This window comes from Ursus arctos, unplaced genomic scaffold, assembly GCF_023065955.2.
Source record: "Ursus arctos isolate Adak ecotype North America unplaced genomic scaffold, UrsArc2.0 scaffold_4, whole genome shotgun sequence".
Lineage (NCBI taxonomy): Eukaryota > Metazoa > Chordata > Mammalia > Carnivora > Ursidae > Ursus > Ursus arctos.
This window is the reverse complement of record NW_026623056.1, coordinates 37,744,182-37,766,184: the sequence shown is the minus strand read 5'-3', so window position 1 is coordinate 37,766,184 and position 22,003 is coordinate 37,744,182. Positions and strand designations below refer to the sequence as shown.

At 39.2% G+C, this 22,003-nt stretch overlaps 1 protein-coding gene across 47 annotated transcripts in view; it reads right to left on the bottom strand.

Annotated features, from left to right (window-relative positions):
• The window catches only part of ZBTB20 (zinc finger and BTB domain containing 20), a 780,933-nt gene that overhangs the window by 195,281 nt on the left and 563,649 nt on the right, over positions 1-22,003 (bottom strand). For 11 of the 47 annotated variants that reach the window (XM_048215024.2, XM_048215029.2, XM_048215023.2 and 8 more), the window contains one exon: positions 17,678-17,793. The exons of 28 other annotated variants lie outside the window; for them this stretch is intronic. The gene's annotated coding sequence lies outside the window, so the exon portion shown is untranslated. Of the gene's footprint in view, positions 1-8,743; positions 8,799-17,677; positions 17,794-22,003 lie in introns of all 47 variants that reach the window. 8 more of the 47 variants (XM_048215027.2, XM_048215047.2, XM_057306651.1 and 5 more) reach the window with 2 other exon arrangements.

Genomic DNA, 22,003 nt, shown 5'->3' with positions numbered 1-22,003 from the left:
AGCCATCGGATTTTGTCTGTCATCTCTGCTACATGATAAGAAAAATTCTGGGGTATTTCCTTCACTTATACTAGTCTATGGCTTCAGAATTTTAAAGATTTATACATAAATGGACAAGAAAATGACCTCCCCTGAACGACCCATCTTAGGCAAACTATCAGCTCTTTCACATTCTCAAAAGCACGTGTGCCAAATTGGCTCATTCTGATATGACTTGGTCATAGAGCATGCACGTCTTGTGTGAACTTTCAACCTCTCTTTCCTCTGCAAAGTGATTTATGCACACACTAGTAAATGCCCAAGAATTCCATAGTTCTTAGCACAGCAGACAGTCAGTACAAGGGGAAACCTATCTAATATTTAAAATTCTTGTTTGAAGTGTCTTAAAAACTGTGCTTTGGAACCAAAGACCTTATGAAAGTTCTAAAACACATTCCCTATCACTCCCTAAGCTTTTCGTAGGTATGGCTGTCAACCGGGAGTGTTAGGTGGGTTAAACTGATTCAGTAGGCAAAGAAGGGGGTCCAATGAGGCACAGCTTGTTTTATTTTATCTACAGTGGTCAGAAATTTTATATTTGACATGTAGCCTAAATCAAGCTCTTACATGTGTGGCTCCAGACTTTGGCTGAAACTGCTTCATCTGGTAATCCTACAATTGGGTTGTTGTGATTTCAGAGACTCCCATCAGACTTTTCCAGCCTCACTGATAGCTTGGGATTCTGAAGCCCTTACCATGGCCTATGAAGCCCAACCCCTCACTACCTTTCTGAATTCATTTCCCATTACTTTTCATGCAAAATTGGTCCAACTACCAATAGAATGTGGTTACCTAGGTGGGTGAACAAGAACAGGAATGTGAATGGGATTAAAATGAATAAATCAATAAAAATTAGTGACTTTATTCCCTTGTTAAAATTCAACTATCTCACTGGAGAACCTAACAAAGTTTTTGAACTTTTCTTGAGAATTGGTTGGATAAGAGAGACTACGCAAAGAACTGCCCAGATGGAGTCATGTATTAATTCATTAATTTAACAAATGTTTTTTCAGAGTCTATTATTAATCACTCTGCTAACTGGACTCTACACCTGCTCTCAAGGACCTTTCATTCTAACGTATGTTTTAGAAAGTTATGCCTCCATTATCACTGACAGGTTATCAGCCCACTTAGGTAATTTATCATAAACATAACAACCTCTCTTCTTGTTCCTTATTCATTTTTTCCAATTGCTCTGTGATATCCACGAAGGCCTCATGAATGACCTCTTTATGGTCTATATTATCAACTCTGCTAATTCCTACTTAAGAAAGAAACCCCTTCCCCACCACCAAGTACATTTTCTTTCTCAAACAGCTGAGAAAACATTATAAAAATCTGCCTAGAACTATTTAAGTGTTAGAAATTGGTCCTTACAAACTTATTTGAAACATTTTTTTTTCTTTTTTGGAACAATTAATGGGGCCTCAGCCCCTAGGAAGCATATCTTGAGTTACAGGCAAATTACGAGTCAGGTCTGCCAGACACAGCACTCACGACTCTCCAGGGTAGGACATTTCAGCACCCAAAAGAGGATCCTAGTCTTATTCAAGTAATCTCAATCTCAGAGAGGATTTAATGGAGCACATGTCTCTGGTCTCTATGCTCCTTATAAGGAGGCATCCCTCCATCATATTTTAGTCTTTTCTAAACTTAGCAATCTTAGGTCAGTGTCAGTGAACATGATATAAAGAACACTAACTCCTCCTCAACTTATTAAAATTTTTCCTCCTCATACGCCTTTTAAACAAAATTGGAAGAATTTAATATATGTACAGTGCAGCAAGTGTTCTCTCCCCTCTTCTTTTCAGATATTTCCTTTTTATTATAAACAGTGCTGATGGAATTATACATACCATTGTTTTACCTCCATGTTAATACTCATTATCTTGCATAAACAGAAGTGAACAAATGCGTACATGACACCAATCAATCCCTTCTTTAAAAATGCAGTTTTCATCTTTCTAAATAGTAGAGGAAGAATTAATGAATTCAACTTGTAGTTTACCTGTTTATATTTTGAATGTTAATAAAGTAAAACCAAATTATTGTCGAGTTCTTTTCAGATTTACATCAGCCATTAACACTCTCCATGCCAGGACAGGATAGGGGGAGGGAGGAACTAATGACAATGGGTCCAAGTCCCCAAAGTCAGCAGGTAAGGGGCTGGAGGGGCTGGAAAGAATGTTAAGCTGCTAGAGCAGGAGATTCGACCTATTGGGTAGGTAGGAGATATTTGCTGGCAGTGAAAAGATTATTTTTGCAGAACAAATGGCTAGGAGGAGGTCATTTGGGGCATCAGGCAAGAGGAATATCAAAACCAAACATAAAAGCACTATTAGGGGATTAGGGAAAAGGGAAATCAATAGTGTTCCATCTCTTCATTGGTTTTCCTTCTTCCCTAGTGTGCTTTCTCTTTCCATCACTACATACTCTCTCCCCTCCATTCTTCAAGTTCTTTCCTTTACCTCTTTATAACAGAGAAACACGTAGGGACAATTTTAGAGACAGTAAAACCAAAAAAAGAATTTAGAAAAGACTTGTGACAATATACATTATATATACAAGCAAATATAACCTATATTTGATTGACCAAGAACTAGAAGCTGGGACTTTTGAGATTTAAAAAATTCATGGTATGTCTGGTCATATTAATCTCTAGACCAGCTGGTTTTTAGCAGTGCTGGAAAGAGCTTTAATAGAGTCATGAGTAGGGGAAAAAATGGAATTTTATAGGGATTTATATTTGTAAGGAAAAAAGGAACTTCTTTGGGGTTATTTATTGAAATTCCCCCAAAGTTATTTTTTGAACTTATAGATAGACAATATCAAGAGAAGGAGCTTAAAAATTCTCACAGGGTTTCGGAAACTACTAAACCCAGTGTATTATGTTCATGACAGTCACTCAAGCAAGTAGAGGATAACTAGAGCATGGTATCTCACAGTGAATAACATGGTTGGCTACTTTGCCAGTCTGACATATAGAGACTAAGTCCACAGGAACAGGGCTCTCCTTTGGAATACCATAGAGAGATACCTAAGTCATCTGAATGCATATGGCATGAGGGTTTAGCTGTACAGTGTCATCTGGGAGGTACCTAAGAGTATTCTCTAACCAAGCACCAACTTTTTAGCCCTGTCTTCTTGGAAAAAAAAAATACAATCCAAAGCTTATGAGAATACTTTATTTGGTCACTGGGTGGGGAGAATGCTGTTGAGACAAACCACCACATTCAATGTGTAAAGGCAGGAAGAAACAAGGAAAAAGAGACACAAAAAGGGAGAAGTGAGTGCCAAAGGAGTGAGTGCCAGCTCTGGAGACCTACTAACAGAATAAACAGAGAATCTTAGAATGAGAGAAATAAACAAGTGTGCTTTGAGGGAAATATCAGTACACTTTTGGAATCTGAGGCAAAAAGTTAAACATATTTGCCTCTTGTCAATTATCACCATTGACCCATTTATTCTACTTTTATATACACAAGTAACACCCTTTTCCTAAGGATCTGCAAACTGCAACAATGGTAGTAATGATGGCAAAGTCATTAAGTTACATGAAATTAAGTTATTCGGCAGAGTTAGGAATGAAATCCTAACCTGCAGGCCTTTTCTGGGTCTAGTCTATGCCCTCCAAAGTGTTCAGTCTACTTTCTGTGATTTCTTTCAGATCGGTGTCAAAAGACATGTGTGGTAGGGACAGGCTTCCTTATTGGGATATACATGGCTCCAGAAAAAAGTACTCTACCTTCTTACCAAAATCTTTCTGACTTTCACTTTCTCCCTCTTCTTTTCCCCCAGACTATCAATCTCCAACTTCTTCTCTACCATCCAGGACCCCAAGGTTGTAAACTTTAAAGACATCTACTAGCTTCATTAATTCCCTCATCTACGGTTCTCAAGTGTACCTAGCTAGTTCTTGAGCCCAGATGAACGCACTCATGCGTGTTGTCCTCAGCTCCCCGGCTGCTGAACAATGCTGGACTTCCCGAACTGTACAGCGTGGGGCCTCTCCAGAATCCTGGTTTCTCGCTGGTGTTTCAGAACTACTTTACAGTTCTTTTATTGTTCCCAGTCATTTTCCTTTTTTATCCCCCATCTTCCATTTATCACTCTAACTCCTTCTAACTTACCTTCTACTATTCATTCTCAACTAACCTGTCTCTCTCTTCACAGAGAAACAGAGATCATCAAATAGCATCTCCTCCCTTCACCTCTGTCAGACCCACCCATCACATCTCAGAGACCTTTCTCTCTAGTACTGATGATGATCTGCTCCAGGGTCTTATTATATCAATTACTCCTTTCTTCTGTCTTTACTTTTTTTTTTTTTTTTTTTAGTGCCTGCCAACATGACCTCATTTAAAACAAACAATAGCAACCATAACAAATTAATGAATAACAAACCGTCTTCCGTGGACCTGATCTTTCCCTCCTTTGTACCTTCTTCAAGCTTCCTAAAACCCAGATTTAGGGGCGCCTGGGTGGCTCAGTCACTAAGCGTCTGCCTTCGGCCCAGGGCGTGATCCCAGGGTCCTGGGATCAAGCCCCACATCGGGCTCCCTGCTCCCCTGGGAGCCTGCTTCTTCCTCTCTCACTCCCCCTGCTTGTGTTCCCTCTCTTGCTGGCTGTCTCTCTCTCTCTGTCAGATAAATAAATAAAATCTTTAAAAAAAAAATAAATAAATAAATAAATAAATAAACCCCAGATTTATTCATCAATGCATTAAAATCTGGTTTCTCTAGCTGTTTCTAATTAAACTGCCAAGGTCACCAAAAACCTCTGAACTGCTAGTTCCCAAGATCCATTCTTCAACCTCATCATTTTACTTCTTTCTTTTTAAAGTCAGGTTCCTTGATGAATAATTTACAAATGATTCACCCTTTTTATACCCTTCCATAGTTCAATAAGTTTTGAATTCTGTGCTGGTTCCTTGATGTCTGTAAAATAAAGACCAAATGCCTTTGATTCATATACAGTTTCCTTCAGAATCTTTAGCAGTCTTCCCCATAAAACTGATTGTTGGTCACACATTATTCAACAAAATGTGCTATGAACATTCATGCCTCTTGGACTTTCTTCATGTTCCCTCTTTATATTATAAACATACAAGTTTTTGTGTAATATAGTAGATGCTATTAATATCATTATACCAATTTCCATACAGACTCATGAAACTAGATGTTATTTTGATAAGCTGATGTTTTCAAAATAGAAATTAATCATCAAAATAATACTATCCGAAGATTTGTTATTTTAGTGTTACTGGGTTGAATTGTGTCCTCCCCAAATTCATATATTGAAGTTCTAGTCCTAGTACCACAGAACATGATTATATTTGGGAATAAGGTCATTGCATATGTGACTAATAAAGTTAAGATCGGGTAATACTGGCGTGGGGTGGGCCCCTAATCAAATATGTGGGGTCCTTATAAAAAGGGAAATTTGGACTTGAACATGAACATAGGGAGAACACTATGTGAAGGTGAAGGGAGAGATCAGGGTGCTGCTTCTATAAGCCAAAAAATATCAAGATTGCCAGCAAACCACAAGAAGTTAGGAGAGAGGCATGGGCAGATTCTTCTTAGAGCCCTCAGAAGGAACCAACCCTGTGGATACTTTGATCTTGGGTGTCTAGCTCTAGAACTGTGAGACATAATTTTCTGTTGTTTAAGCCACCAGTTTATGGCACTTTGTCATAGCAGCCCTAGTAAATGGACACACTTAGTAAATGAACCATCTTTGAGTATATGTGAATATTCATTACCTCATTCACTTATCAAATACTGAATGCCTACTATGTGTTAGACACTCTTCTAGATGTTAGGATGCATGGCATCAAAATATATTTGTTGAATGAATGAATAAGGACTTGATGGTGTTCCTGCATTTTTGATGCAGTAATAAGCAATTAATCTACCAATCAACATAGGATTGATTTAATGAATGCTTACACTTATTCCTTCAACAAATATTTACTGAATACTTATTATGTGTCAAATACCATTCTGGGCACAGAGAATAAAGTTATTGAGAGGACAAGTCCTCCACCTTCATGGAGCTTAAAATCTAGTGAGAGAAACAGATATCAACCAAGAAAACTAGTAAATAAATCACATTAATTTCTGTCTGGGCAATTATACACACTTATCCTCTAAACCCTGTAATTCTAAAAAAACAATAAAAAAAATAAACCCTGTAATTCTTGAGCAATGTGCAGGGCATCAGTAATACTTTAAAATACTCCTAAATACCATGCCCTGCTCTTTCCCTTACATTCCTACAATCTCTAAATAAGCCTGAAATATCCCTAAGATTAATGAATTTAAGCTGTTCTTTAGACTTTTTGATATAAGCGTGATTGTAGGAATTTACACGTTACTTTAGGGTCTATAAGCTAATGATCAACACGATAAAGTCTGATAGTGGGGGTAGGGTAATCCACAGGCAGTGCATGGGATAAGTGTATGGGCAGGACATCGCAAAAGCTGAGTTTCTCAGTCAGTCAACACGTATTTCTTAAGCTCTTGCTGTGTGCCAGCCCCTGTGCTGAAGACAGTAGAACTGTGGGTAGAACAAGCAACATGCTGAGCCACACTGAACTTATAGTCGACAGGGAAACAACTGAACAACTAATTTCACAGTCCGTTCCTTAATTTTGATTATGATAAAGATACATGAAGAGTGTTAGGAGAACAACTGGGGTGGAGGACTTTGCCATGAGGGTTTTGTGAGAAGGCTTCCTTGAGGAAGTGATGCCTGAACACTGCTTAGGGGCTGGGGTAGGGGTATTTGTTTGATCAGGGATCACGAAGTCTTAATGTTTCTTCTTCCTCATCTCCTTTCATCCACGTGCACACATTTCAAACACTTAAAAGCATTCTTCAAATGCTAAGACTAAGAACACCAAAACTAAACACAAGAGAAGGACTCTCCAGAGGAAAGAGGCCAAAAATAGAAGGAAAAAAACCCCTAATCTCACCATTTGTTTTGAAAACACCCAAAATGATTAAAACATATTATAAACTAAAACATATGAACTAATCACTTGCCAAGTTTCATTTTTAAATCAGTGCCGTTTTTGAGGTTCATAAACTGAGAAAGAGTCTTCAAATATGAACTTGGTTTTTCTTTTGCTGGCCCTCAGTTGGCTTGAAGCATTTGCTGTTAGGCTGTGTCGAGGCAAAGGGTTCTGCTGGTTAGGAGCACGTGGCTCGCATCCACTAGAATGTAAGCTCCAGGAGATCAGGGCTTTCTTTGTTCATCATTGCATCCCTGATACACAAAAGAGCGCCTGGAAGGTAGTCAAGATTCAGCAAGTATGTGCTAAGTATCCACTGAACGAATATTCGGGGCCTTTGAAGGAATTCTCACATCTTGTTTTAGGTTTGTACCCTGGGGCAATTTTTGCCCCCACCAGGGGAAATCTGGCAGCGTCTAGAGACATTTGGGTCATCAAGACTGAAGAAGTTGCTACTGGCGTTTAGTGGGTAGAGGTCAGAGATGCTGCTATACAACTTACAATGTACAGGACGGTCCTGCCCCACAAAGATTTACCTGGCTCCAAATGTCAACAGGGCCAAGGTTGTAAAATGCTGCTTTAGGCCTTTGTTTCTATTAGGTTGTACCTGGGAGTCCAATTCTGCACATATTTGAGAGGAAGCTGAGTCGTAGAGGAAGAAACCAAAAGAGCTTTCTTGCTTCGTTCTCCTTCCTTCTTCCCAACAGAACTGCCTCCACCCTAAGGGATATTGGGAGACAGCCATTTTGCCTTTCGCTCCCACTGGGTCAATATGCAGTTGTTGGGGGAAATCACCTGAAAAAGTCTGCCTCTACAATGATAGTGAATAATTTTTATAGCTTACTGGTAAAATTTCCCTGAGTTTACCTAAGAATATATCCTAATTTCAGTAAAATTAGCTTGTTTACAGTCTAGTCACATATCTCTAAGAATAAGGAATACCATCCTCCCCAAACTCAACCAGTTTATCCATGTCTGGTCAGAAGCTATGCACCAGTCTAGCTGTATTTATGAAAAATAAGATCAACTTCAGAAATTCCAACAAAACCCAATAACGTGCCTGTAGAAAGACTGGGTTCATAGCATTTCCTCTGCCCCCTTCCTTGCCCTGCATATTAAAATAGTACTATCTGATTCCAGTTTCAATGGGGAAACCTCCATAGTGCCAAAGGAGTGCATGTGCCGATTTCCCCACTATGATGGTTGCTCCAGTAATCTTGGTATTGTGGAATGTGTCCCAGTTACCATAGAGACTGCATACACTAACAGTGTAGCATTAAGACTGGTGGGGAAGACACATTTCACAGAAGCTTTTTTGGAGGGATAAAGATAAGACACAAGAAAGAAAGTGAGAGTGCCAATAAAGAGGCACAGAAAAGAGGAGTCCCTGACAATCACAGATTCTAGAAATTCGGGACAACAGAGATTACAACTACTACTCTAAAACCAACATACACTTTCCATTCAAAGGCTGCCTCTGTCAAGAAAATTTCAAGTATGAGGGGAAAGAACAGATACAAAATATTCTAAAATAAAAAGGTAAATAAATGAACCTACCAAGGTATAGAGGTGACAAAAGTGGTATGGCCAGAAAACATATTTAAATAATTCAAGGCAAGGAAAAAATAAGTAATCTAGGAGCACAATAAAACTGGAAGTTATATTTCCGTAGGATGGCTGACTTACAGGGACACTGGCCCTCAGAGAGTAACTTCAGTTCTGAATGCCTCTGTTTCCTTCACTGCAAGTGGAAAGAAAAAAAGTAAAGATTATCTCCCTCTCATTTGTTAACAGAGGTCTTCTTAAATATCCCAATGGTTTGTATTATGACAGATGAATATGATCCATGCCAGTCAAAGAAAATCTGACAAAAACTCAGCGAATATATAAATTAGGGGACATTGTTCATGAGGCAAATAGGCTTACTCCATAGTTTCTTAAAATAATGAGAGCTTAGAGTTCACTAATGGTGTGATCTTATGTATGTTCTTTTTCTCTGCATTCACCTTTGAGGTATCCTGTTGTTACAGAGATCAGGCATGGATGCAAAGTAAAGGGTTCAGGTGTTGAAATGTAGATGTTTTTAAATAAAAAGAAGGTTGGGGATAGGATGTGGGCTGGTGTAGGGGAGGCGTGGGAGTGCATTTAAGAGGAAATTAGTCTAGGAAAATGTCAGATACGTGATTAGAAGTTCCTTCATGTCCAGATCACATCTGGCAATGTTTTATTACACATACTTCACACTACTATGTCCACTGCCCACTGGATACCCATGATTCCCAGTTTTAATTATCATCAATATGTTAATATCTCTCAAATCTGTATCTTGAGCCATTAGTTCTCTCCTGACCTCTAGTCCTCTATATCAAAAGACCTACGGACAACTCCAGTTGGATATCTCAACATGTCCAAAGCTGAATCATCTTCTCCTTCCAAGTTTCTCTTCTTATGTTCCTTATGTGAGCAAATAGCATCACCATTCACCCATCTGCCCAAGCCCCATACCTGGGAACCATCTGTTGCTTTTTCATCACCCCTCAAATAATCACCAGATTTGTAATTCTAATGTAATTTCTTTTAATAACTGAGGGAGGATTTTGTGCATAGAAAGCGATATTTACAGTTAATTGGGTTTAAAACTATTGTGTGTGTACCTCTCTGTACACATATACATTACTCTATGGGTCTAGTAATATCAGTATAAAATAAGAAAAAAAAAACTTTCAGGAAGGGTGAGGTCACTAAGTAGAAAATTTAGAACCTCAAACTATTTCAACTGTCAGTCAGGGGGTTGGAAGAATGAGAGTTAGGGCCTACTCTGGGAATACCTTCTGGAATGATTCTAACAAGGTCACCAATGAACATAACTGAATATTTTTGTAGTAACTGTAACAATGAGGGATTCTAAGTCTATATCCTACAAAAGGACTTTTACAACTCATGTCTTCTAAGTTCAAGTTCCACTCTTACCTACTTCTTTCACAATCACTTTCCACTTTATAGCCTGGTAAAGATAGGCAGCATTTTGTTTTCCCCATCAAACAGGTTTCTCCATTCTAGGGACCTTTTACTTACTGATGTTTCTCACATTTCTAGGTCTCTTGTTCCCATTGCACCACATTAGCTCAGGCCTCCATTATCTGTCACTTGTGATATTGTAACAGTCCATTGTACTATATTCTCTTATGTTTCTGAGCCTTTGCACGTGTGACTACCTGTGTCTAGAATGCTCATATTCCCTGATAAACATTTACCACATGAAAAAAATAATAAGTACTTTAGATGTTGCTGCTTTGGGCGCTAAACAGAAATAGTGGCCTATCTAATATTCTGGATAAACCTGCACAAAGTGCACTTACTTTCAAAATTAATTTTGAAGAATCTGAAAATTTTGCCATGGAGAATCAGGGGGCCCATGCCACAATATTAAGTTTTGCATTTAACAAAAACACCTGCAAACTCCGGGAAAGAAACACTCATTCTTTCTTCATTCATCCAGCAAATATTTACTGAGGACCTTTATACACTAAGGAATGTTCTAGACACTAGGAGGATTTCTTAAATTACAAAACAGACAAAAACCCTGAAAACGATACAACAAAACCCTGCAATCATTAGACTTATATTCCATCATAGGGGGAAGTAAATATGTAAATAAAACATATATCTGAAGGGAGTTAAGTGCTGTGAAGAGAAATGAAGCAAAGTGGGGGGGAGAGTATAATTTTAAATATGGTAGTTATGAAAGCCTTACTTAGAAATGAAAATTGAGGTGGCTCGGTTGGTTAAGTGTCTGCTTTCAGCTCAGGTCATGGGTCCTGGGGATCTAGCCAGCATAGGGCTCTCTACTCAGCGGGGAGCCTGCTTTTCCTTCTACCCCTCCCCCCCGTTAATACTCTCTCTCTCTCTCTCTCTCTCTCAAATAAATGAACAAAATCTTAAAAAAAAAATGAAAATTGAGCAAAGACCTGAGGGTGGTGAGCAAACAAAAATCTTCTGGGAAAAGCATTATGGGCAGTGAAAAAAGCCAGTGCAAAGGCCCTGAGGTGAAATCACATACAGTAGGTATGGAAGCCAAAGAAGTCAATGAAGCTTGAGAGGAGTGAGTGAGGGATCAAGTGCTAAAGAAAGACACAGAAGTTAACAGGGGAAACACTATGTAGGGCCTTTTGGAACACCATAAAGACTTTGGCTTTTCCTTTGAGTAGATGGGGACTATTAGAGAGTTCTGAGCAGAGGAGTGAGACAGTATGACTTATATTACATTACATACATTACAAAGAATCACTCTGGCTACTGTTTTGTGAATAAACTGTAAGTGGCAAGGTCAGAAGCAGGGAAGATAATTAGGAGGCTACTCCAATAATCCAGGCAAGAGATGGTAGTAGCTTGAATCGGGATAGTAGCGGTGATAAGGATAAGAAGTGGTAAGATTCTGAATGTATTTTGGAGGTAGAACTGCAAAATTCATTGATAAGTTGAATTTGTGACTGAAATAAAAAGCTGGGAGAGAAATAAACTTTTGACTTGAGCAACTCTGAGGATGGAGGTGCTATTTACTAAGGTGGGGAAAACCATATTCTCTGAATACAATAAGGAATTCCACTGGGGGATGCTGGGTCCCCAATGTCCTTTAGGCTCATAGTGGAGATGTTGAGTAGGCAGACCTAGACATGTGAACCTGGAACCTGTGAACCTGGGATTCAGGGTAAAGGCCTGGACCAGAGGTGCAAGCTTGAACCATAAGCTGGGGTGTGACTCTGAAGGAAGTGAATGGAGATAAAGAGGAGAGGAGGTTCAAGAATTGAGCTCTAGGACCTCCTGGTGTTTACATGGTACAGAGATAAGAGTACACTAGCAAAGGAGACTGAGAAAGAATGGTCTGGGAGGTGGGGGAAAAAAATCAAGCGAATGTGGGGGGACTGAAAGCCAACCAAGGAAAGAAAGTGTTTTAATGGTGAAAGAAGAAGGAGCCATGGAAAACAATGCTGGCAGATGGGGAAAGATGAAGACTGAATTAGTTAATGGATTTGGCAACTTGGAAGTTACTGGTGAATCTTAATGGTGGGTGCAGATGCTAATTAGAGAAGGACCAAGAGAGAATTAGGAAGTAGAAGTAGAGAGTGTTTGTAGTGAGTACAGGCATTTCTTCAGAACCTTGGCTACAGTGGGAATCCAAGAAATGGGTTAGTAGCTGGCAGGGAGTGTGGGGTTAGAAAAGGGTTTTTTTTGGATTAAGAGAATTTACAACATGTTTGTATTTGGAAGATAGGGAAAAATTGGTAAAGTAAGAGAAAGACGGGAGATTCTGCAGGAGCACTGTGTACGAGTGTGTGAACGGGGTGGGACTGACTGAAGGCACAGTGAGGGGTGGGCTGAGACAGGAACACACAGGGTTTATCCATAGTTATAGGGGAGAAGGCAGTGTGTGGGCATGCATGCAGATGGGAGGGTAGGTGTGCTGGAGAGCCAGTGCTCATGCAAATTCTTTTTTGACTGTTTCTATTTTCTCTGTGAAGTAGGAAGGAGGGTCATAAGTTGAGAGTAAGAATAGGGAAGGAGATGTTGGAAGTTTGAGAGAGGGAAACATATGAAATCCTCTTGTGGATATATGGGGAAGTGAATGGACAGGGAAGCACAACATTATTGCAGGGCAGCACTGAGAACCTCTTGGAGTGATCAGGAGTTTACAGTATGAGTCATCAGTTTACTTGTGTGTTTTTCTCCATCCACAGTCAGCTGGCATGTAGGCTACAGCAGGCATGGAGTTGCATATGATCATGATGGTTGGGATCTGCCAGGAAAGGTCAGTGAGGCAAAAGATGGTCAAGGAAGATAAGGGTGTGTGAAAGAAAAAGATTACAATCATTGTCCAAGGAATCTAAACTATATAAGGAAGTGAGAATATGAGGGACTAAGGGTAGAACTGATGAATGAGAGGTCCCAGTAGGTTCTGGAGTTGTTGCAATAAGGGAACTGCAAAAATACAACGTGGTGGTTAAAGAGTGGGATGCTTGAAATTGAGATTATGGAAAAGTGATTATTTGTAATGACAAGGTCAAAAGTGTAACCATAGAAGTGAATAGTTATGTTAGGGTGGAGGACAGATCATGAGACAGTCAAGGAATTGAGACCCAAGGTGTTGGGAGGATTATATATTTTAACACAGAAATGACCAGGAATTGTGATGAGGGAAAAACAAAAAGAGTGCTAGCGAGTCAGTGGCTAAAATCTGTAAGAAACTGGAGGTGGCAACCAAGGCTTAGTGGATCACCGTAAGAAGGAGGGACTATGGGAGCAGGGAGTTTTTCCTCCCTTACTTTCTATCTTCCCAGTTTATATGACTGGCATTAGCAAACTTCTATTTTCCCGACCTGGATAGCTATAATCACCTGTGTAAATCACCCTTTGTAATTTCTCTTTTAATTATATCCAGGTCCTAAGAATTTTCACTTTCAAATATTTACTCTTTTCTCGCCATTTTGGGCCATCACGACTCTTGCCAGTCATGCTCTTTTCTATCACTCACTTTAATGTTTTTCATGGCACTAATCACTCTCTGAAATTATCTTGTTCATTTATTTGTTCACTTTTTGCTGGAGGGGGTTCTATTTTCCTTCATTAGAATGTAAGCTCCCTAAGGGGAAGAGCCTTCTCTATTTTGTGCTTGAAACACAATATACCCTGGATAAATGTTTCTAGAATGAATTTATCGGTGGCCCCATCACATTCTGAGGAATCCTCATTGTCTCAGGTTCACACACTGGCCCGACTTTACCATCCTACCTGTTTCTCCTTACTGTCCTGCTCAAACCATCCATCTCACTCGGCAGGGGTATATTACAGCCCCCTCCCCCAAACACCCTGTTGATATCCACCCAGACAATTTCATCATGTTTCTCTCTGTTTTTAATGTCAGTTCCACATACACTGATTTTTCAAGTCTCAGCTTGGGTCTCATCTCCTGGATGGCTTTTCCATGATTACTCTAAGGCCGGCTGATTTCTCTCTTCCAGAAAATTCTGCTATGCCTAGTAACATCAGCAGCCTTATCTTTTCTAATTGCTGAAGGTGTGTCAATCTTATCTTTTCACTTTGAACATAGGTTTATTTTTGGCTCAGGGGTCCTGACTTACATCTATAGTACACTCCCAAATAACTAACATAATGTAGGACAGATAAGGAATGTTCAAAAAAATACCATAGCTTCACTGGATAGTTTCACTGACTTCTGTCTTCCTCAACAGTCTGACAAACTTGACTTCTGTTCCACCTTTTACTTCTGCATTTAGCTAAATCTGACTGTTCTTCCTGCTACATAGATACAGTGTTCAAGACCCAGCCCTCCATCCATCACACAGAATTCTACACCCTTGCATTGCAGTTTCCCTAACTAAATCATTGTCTTTGCCATTATTGTTCCTGGAGCCTCTTGGCAATTTTAGTATATTCAGGACAGAGCTGCCAAGATCATCTTTCTTCTTGGTTGATTCTTTCTTAAAAAAAAAAACTAAACAAAACAAAAAAAACCCTTGCAATTCTTTTTCATCAAACTTTATGTATCCCCTTGGGGTTTATTTTTCCTTGGCTCCATCCTTGGTCTGGTTCTCCTCCACTTTTTCTAACTATGTTCGGTCCCTGCTTTTCACTCGATTGCCCTTTGTCTCATTTGAAGGAATCAGCTTTCACACCTTCCTTCAAACCACCCTGTATATTTAGAATAGTTTCTCAAATAATATAAAATTTATAATATTTATGAATAAATGACACAATGCCAAGATATTCTGTCTCTTCTTTCAAATAACATCTGAAGAGGCACCTGCACCACTGAGTTCTATATTTAAGATATTGAATAAGTATCATTCATCCATCTGTTTTCATTCTGTCTTGCATTTTTCAGGACCTGCTTAAGAGTTGTATTGTGAGGTCTTTGGGGCTAGAGACTGTCTGGCATAGTTCACAAACTGGCCTTTGCTCTGTATATGCATGTTTCTTTGACAAATAATAAATAATAATAATAGCCCACTGCGCATTTTTACATTCCACTCCTAAGTCCCTGGAAAAAGGAAAACTAATAAACAGGGATTATAATAGAAACACTGAGACAAAACTAACCTCTTACCAGGTTTTGCTACAGTAACATAGACTTCTATAGACCGATATTCTAATAAATAATTACCTACTTAAGTCATTTGTAAATTGTTCCTTTGCCAACATTATGTATCATATCAAATGCCTATGTGGTTTATAGGACAGGGAAAAACAAGTAGAACATTACAGCTATGTGGGGGATCAGAGCAAAAGCAGCAAAATAAGAGGTTTACTCTGCTGGGTGCACAGTTTGTAAGAATTAGTCTCACAAGTAGAACTACTTGACAGAAAATGTGCCTGCTCTCCAGCTTCCCCTCTCCCCTCCCCTTCCCTTCAGCACTCCACAGTTCTTTTCAATAATAAAAGACTTCTTCCTTCCTTCCACCCTCCCTCCCTCCCTTCCTTCCTCCCCTCCCTTCCTTCCTTCCTCTCCTCTCTCCCTTCCTTCCTTCCTTCCTCTCCTCTCTCCCTTCCTTCCTTCCTCCCTCCCTCCCTTCTTTCCTCCCTCTCTCCCTTCCCTCCCTTCCCTTCCCTCCCCTCCCTTTCCCTCCCTCTCTCTTTCCCTTCCTTCCCCCTCCTTCCCCTCTCCTTCTCTCTCTTCTCTTTCTCTCTCTTGATCTCTTCTTTCTTAAATTTCAGGTGGGAAGTATAAAATTTTGTGTGAAAAATCTGTTTTCCTGTGAATATAACAAATGTTCTGCTTGAAGATGCTCTGTTAAAATGGCAGTATGTCTGACAAAAAAAGAGGGGACTCTGCCTAATGGCTGGAGAGCCTCCCTATTTATCTGCAGGTGAGCCACATTTAAACTCCAGTCTACAAGTGAAGACCAAAATGTGCCGATTGCCTTGTTACTGCAGTGGCCACTAGATGGCAGGCCCAAAAATCTGACTGGGGCCTCACAGGAGGGCAATTCTTACATGAGAAATAGAAAGTTCCGGCACTCAATGTGGTATTGGTTTATCAATAAGCCTCTTCTCTTTGCCAAAACATTGGGTGGATAAGACAATATCCACATTACTTCACAGGGAAGCGTTTTAACAGCAAGGTCTGTAGGAGCACTGTCATCATAATACTCACATATCCAGATGCAGCTGGGTCTTGAGACTTCCATCAACAAACACTCTCAGATCTGGTGTTTATAAATGTTAAGCTGTATTTCATTATCTAATGGTCTTTGCAATACCTTGCCATAATCTCAGAGGTATAAAAAGTAGTTGTCTAATCTGCCTCCGTAGAAACACATGGAGAAGACTCTCAAAAAGGCTGGGGGGCACACATAGCTGGACTCTGTACCACTTAATGTATATCTACAAGTAGGTCCAATTGAGTATTTTATATCTCTGTATATACCTATCTAGATCTGTACCTGTATCTATATCTCTTTTTTTCTCTAAAGATTTTATTTATTTATTTATTTGAGAGAGAATGAGAATGATCAGGAGGGAGAGAGAATCTTAAGCAGACTCCATGCTGAGTACAGAGCCGCACGTGGGGCTCCATCCCATGACAGCGAGATCATGACCTGAGCAGAAACCAAAAGTCGGACGCTTAACTGAGCCACCCAGGCGTTGCTATGTATATATTTTCTATACCAGTGGCTGACCATATATTCGCCTTGTTTTGGAAAAGAGAATGTTTATAAATGAGACCTATTATTTAATAGAAAAAAAAATAACTAAGCCTCATGACTGAAACTGACATGAGTAAATTTAGGACAAATTCTTTGTTGTACCCAGTATCATTGCCAATTTTTTTTGCACTGAAAGGCAGTCTTCGAAAAGTGGATCTTATGAGACCATAAAAGAAGTCATTCTGAGGTGAATTATTATGAAGATAGATTGAATCCCTCCCTTCATAATTTTTTTTCTTTATCTTTTTTTTTTTTTTTTGGTTAGCAGATTATCCTGATACAAGTGATTTGACTACATGGGCACTGAGCACTTAATTAAAGAACTGACCTTATGATTTTTAAAAGTAAAGAATCACAAGTTCTGAGATAATTTATCATTATCACTTAAGAAAATATGTTCTAACGTCAATTGTATTTTTGTACAAAAGTTGTGACGTGCATTCTGATATACATTTAAGCATTGATGCCAATTAAAATTTTATAACAATGTAAGCAGCACAAACTCAATTATAGCCATCCAACTCACTCACCACTGACCTCTGGTTCCCTCTTCCCTTTAAAATTGAGGTAAAAGACTAACATTAAACATGCTGATTTCATCTACGCTGGTTCTGTATATTTGCACATGAGACATGAGAAGAGGAGGACATAAACACTGGCCTTCAGATTAAAAAAACAAGATTTTTTTCCCCATAAGAAGTACATATGGACTATCCTGATGACCACAGAAGAGATTTTACATCAGCACTAGCTCACTTCCTTTAGTTTGGCAGTGGAATTTAAAATATGATGACAGAAACAATTTATGATGAAGCTCCATGGTTATTTCTACATAATTGTGGTGATTGGAATTTAACCCTTGCCCCTCCCCTACAAAGATGCTACAGCTTGTACCTACCTTATAGAAAGAGCTCTGGAACGGCAGCTGAGGCCTGAGTTCTACTCTGGTTTCGACAGTGCCTCACAGGATGAGACCCAGGGGGCATGGGCTCTCTGGACTCTTTTTCCTTACCTCTGAAATGAATTTTAAGGAGAAAGCCTATGATTCCTTTGGCTTTAACATTTAATATCAGTGAAGTAAATTAGTATGCACTGCAGATTTTTCTCTGAAATAGACGAATTCTCTCAGATGAGAGAACGATGTTGTCAAGGAGCTTATATTGAAAGCTAACATGTCCCTACTGCCATTGTGACCCTACCTATGTAGGTCTAAATCTTACCTTAGGACCCTCCCTGAGCCCAGGCAGTCACTGGCTAATATGAAAAAAAGCCCTTTACTTTTCCTCTTGGGCACATAGCTCAACTCCATTTCCCAGCCCTCTGTGCAGATGGCTACAGCCTTGTGACCAAATTCTGGCCAGTGGGATGTCAGCAGACATGACACAAGCTGCTCCTGCCCTGGACCAAAAAACATTCCTTTGTAATTATTGCTCTTTCTCTTTAACAGTTTTCTGACTGGAAATCACACACAAGGTGACCTTGGAGGCTATGTGCTGAAGATGACGGAACCTCTGCCAACCTGGATCCTTGGCCAGTCTTCACATGAGCAAAAGAGACACTTCTATTATATTAAGCCACTAAGATTTGGAGGTTTAGGTCTCATAAAAAACAATATTAGCTTAACTAAGTACTCCCCTAAACCAGAGATTGGCTCTCTCTCCAAGATACTTTATTTATGTTTCTTTGACCACGTTGTCACCATGTAATGAATTCTTTACTGGTGTGTAAGATTTTCGAGGACAGTACATGTTTTATTCACTTTCTCACCCTCCATAGAACACTAGTTGAAAAAATGTTGACTAGAACATAACTGGTTTGGAAATTATAGAAGGTGGTAAAAAAAAATCCCAGCTTTTTCTCTTGTTCCATTTAGGTAGAAGATAGGGATAATGGGTTTTTCTGGTGTAGAAATGTTATTACGATATCCACAGCCTTTTAATATACTTTGTGGACTACCTTCCTAAGAACTGTGTTCCCCAAATAAAGTCCACATTAAATATTTTGAAAAGTTAAAACAATACCAAAGGGAGGGATAAGTGAAGAGGTAAACTGAGGAATATGAGAACTAAGGGATTATAAAAAAATGTCATGAGTTCTATGGGACATCTACCACCACTACTACTAATGAAATTATCGCTATAAACTATTATCTCAAATAGAGCGCTGCACTTTTGGTACCTTATACTCAGTGTCAGTATTAACCTCTTTTGAGCCAAATTCCTTAGACATTTTCTGTTTTATTTTTAGTTGGCCTTACCACAACCCCTCCCTGCAACACCTCACCCTTGGTTTCCTCAATACTGGCCTCGTTTTCCCACTCTCTGTCACTAACAGTCCTCTCTTGTCTTTTCTTTGGCTCCACTTTCTTGTCCACTCCTTGAATACTGGAATTTCCTTGTATCCTGCACTGGGTTTTCTCCTCACAACTTCTAGAATCATGTCATCCAGTCTTATATGGTTTCACCTACCACTTCCTGACAAGTAACTCTTGAATCTTTACCTCTAGCCCAGCATTTTCTCTGGAGCTCCAGATCTGAATTGTCTATGGTTCCTGGATAGTTTGAGAAAATCTAAACATCTTGCAGCAACCTTAAACACAAGTCCCAAATCAAAAGCATTACTTGCTTTTCTTGGCAAACCCTTCTTTTTCCTCCCATGTTACCTCTCTTGGCAGCTGACATCAAGTTAGACACTTTAAACTTTCCTTATCCTCCTCTTCTGTCCCTTATCTAAATTAGCTAATTAAGTTCTAAATCCTAATAAGTGTCTTTATAGTTCTTTTGAGACTTTTAGCCTCGGTTTGAAGACTGGAGAGTTGAAGGCCAATTAAAAATAGGACTTCCTTTACCACAGTGTCAGAGACTTACTACTATAAATTTCTTCACACAAACATATAAAAAAGGCAAGAAGTATGGAACGACAAAAAGAAGATTTTCATACCCTTCCATCACAACTGAGTTACACTATAAACCAGCAGAGAACCATGAGAGTGAACATGCTCACATTCCATTTCCCAAAATTGGGACTGTTTTAAAACAAAATTGAATCAACGAAAGGAAGAATTTTTGCAGAGGTGATGGGATCTGTGCTCATCGTCATTCCTTTGGTAACCTTTGCAAAAAAGATTTAAAGGAATGTCTCTAATGACTAAACCTACAGAACCTCTAGGCCCATGGTTTTCATTCATTCTTGGATCTATAAAGGCTCACATTTATTTTAAGTGTTATGTTTTCCATTGACATTCAAATGAGATTTCCCTTCACCTAATCAGTTGCTTTGATTTCTTGGTCCTAAAATTCATTCTTCAATGTTTTCCACAATTCTTCAACATTAGTAATAACTTCCTATAGCAACTGCAGCCCTTTTTCTTTCCTTGGTGATACATTTATCATCTATTACACAAACCTCCTCTTTGCTTCCTCCCTTTGCACCACCAGCTCTAACATCTTAAATTTTCATTTGACATACTGCTTACCTAAATTATTTCATGTGTGTTCCCATCCATGGAAATTCATTTTTGTGTGACATAAATCCCTACCCTATTCTATTTCACAGTAATAAAACTTTATACTGAATTGCCAAAGAGATAGGTAACCAAGCACGCAGTTTAAATTAAGTGCAAGATACACATGTTTGAATATTCTGCTCTCTGTCTAAGATGTGTAGAGACAGGTCCTGTTTGTGTCTGAGCATTCTGTCATCTGACTCAAACTGTTGGAGTTAAATCATGTAAAAACAGTTTTCTTACTTTGACTCAATAGTAACTTCTGCTATGGGAAAAAAAAAAAGCAGCACAGTAAGGAAATAATATGTATATTAAAAAATCTCTTCTAAATAATGATTACAGTTGAATTCAGTCTATGAAAGGTGCTCCATGACTCAAGCTCATGCCAGTGAGATTAAAACTCTTCCAGGATTGGCATTCTCATTGATTGTTGGCCTTCAGTACCTTTAATGGTTTCTAGTCCTTGTCCATGCTAACCTTTGCTAGTTGTTGTAGCCATGGTAAATATCCTATTTATTGGATTTTATTAGCATTTCAAATTTTGACATTTGGAAAAGCACAGTCCTCCTTCTTTTTCATCCTGTCATTTTTAATGTATAAGTGTCCAGGCTTTTTCCACTTTCAAGTTTCTCTTTCCTAGCTTCAGAAGATTGTAATTTTGGCAAGTCAGAATTACTTTGTTAGTCTCTGGCCCAGACATTACAATTCCATACAAGAACATTTCAGTCAGAGGCATTATTCATGTGATTTAAGCATCAATGTTTACTTCTGCCACAATTATTTGGCATTTTGGGTGAAATAAGTTTTGGTTGAATCACCTATTGAATTATGTTGATTCTCTACCATTTTTGGTGATATGATAGTTATAACTTAACTAGACATTTACATAGCACCGTAAAGTTTTCAAAGTGCTGCCACAGACATAGTTCTGATTTGACTCTCAGTATACATTGTGGCACAAACAATCAAACAGTACACCCATTTTATAGATAAAGAAACACAGGAAGAGAATATTACTCTGGAGCATGCATGGTAAGTAGCCAAGGCCAGAACGAACTCCTATTCCAGCATTCTTTCCTCTACATCATGTTAATATTGTTTACTTATTTTTGCGTTTCAAATATCCTACCATTAGGCCCTCCTCCTCTGCACTGCACTGATATCATTCCTGTCATACGTACTTGATCTCTTTCTAGATTGCGTCCACCCTTCTGGTTCACACAGCTCTCACTAGAGCTACTCAAGGACAATGTTTCATCCATGTTTGTACCTTGAAGCCTCTGGTGAGGTCCTACTACGTGTTTGCCCAGTGACTCTGGCTATAAGTGTTCATCTTCTCTCAATTATAAACTGTTTTTGACCCATGCTTTTTAAGAATATGTTATAAACGTTCATATTATTAGAGGGGAAGACATTTTATCCATGTCACAAGTAGAAGAAGTGGAAAATCAGGACAGTGAACAGCTTATCTGAGAGTATCAAGTGAATCAGTGACAGAGACCTGAAGAAGCAAAAAACGTAGCCAGGGATCCTCATGTTCAGGCTGCCTCTGTGCCACACGGTCAGCAGTACTGGAACTCAGCAGCCTGTGAGGGCTGTGTGAGCGGCGTGGACAGTGCTGCCACATCCCTTGCGCAGGCTACAATTATTTGAAAGAACTGTGGCAAACTGGACATTTTGTTCCCTTCTACTTTATCTGTGTTCCTGTAGCCGTGTCTC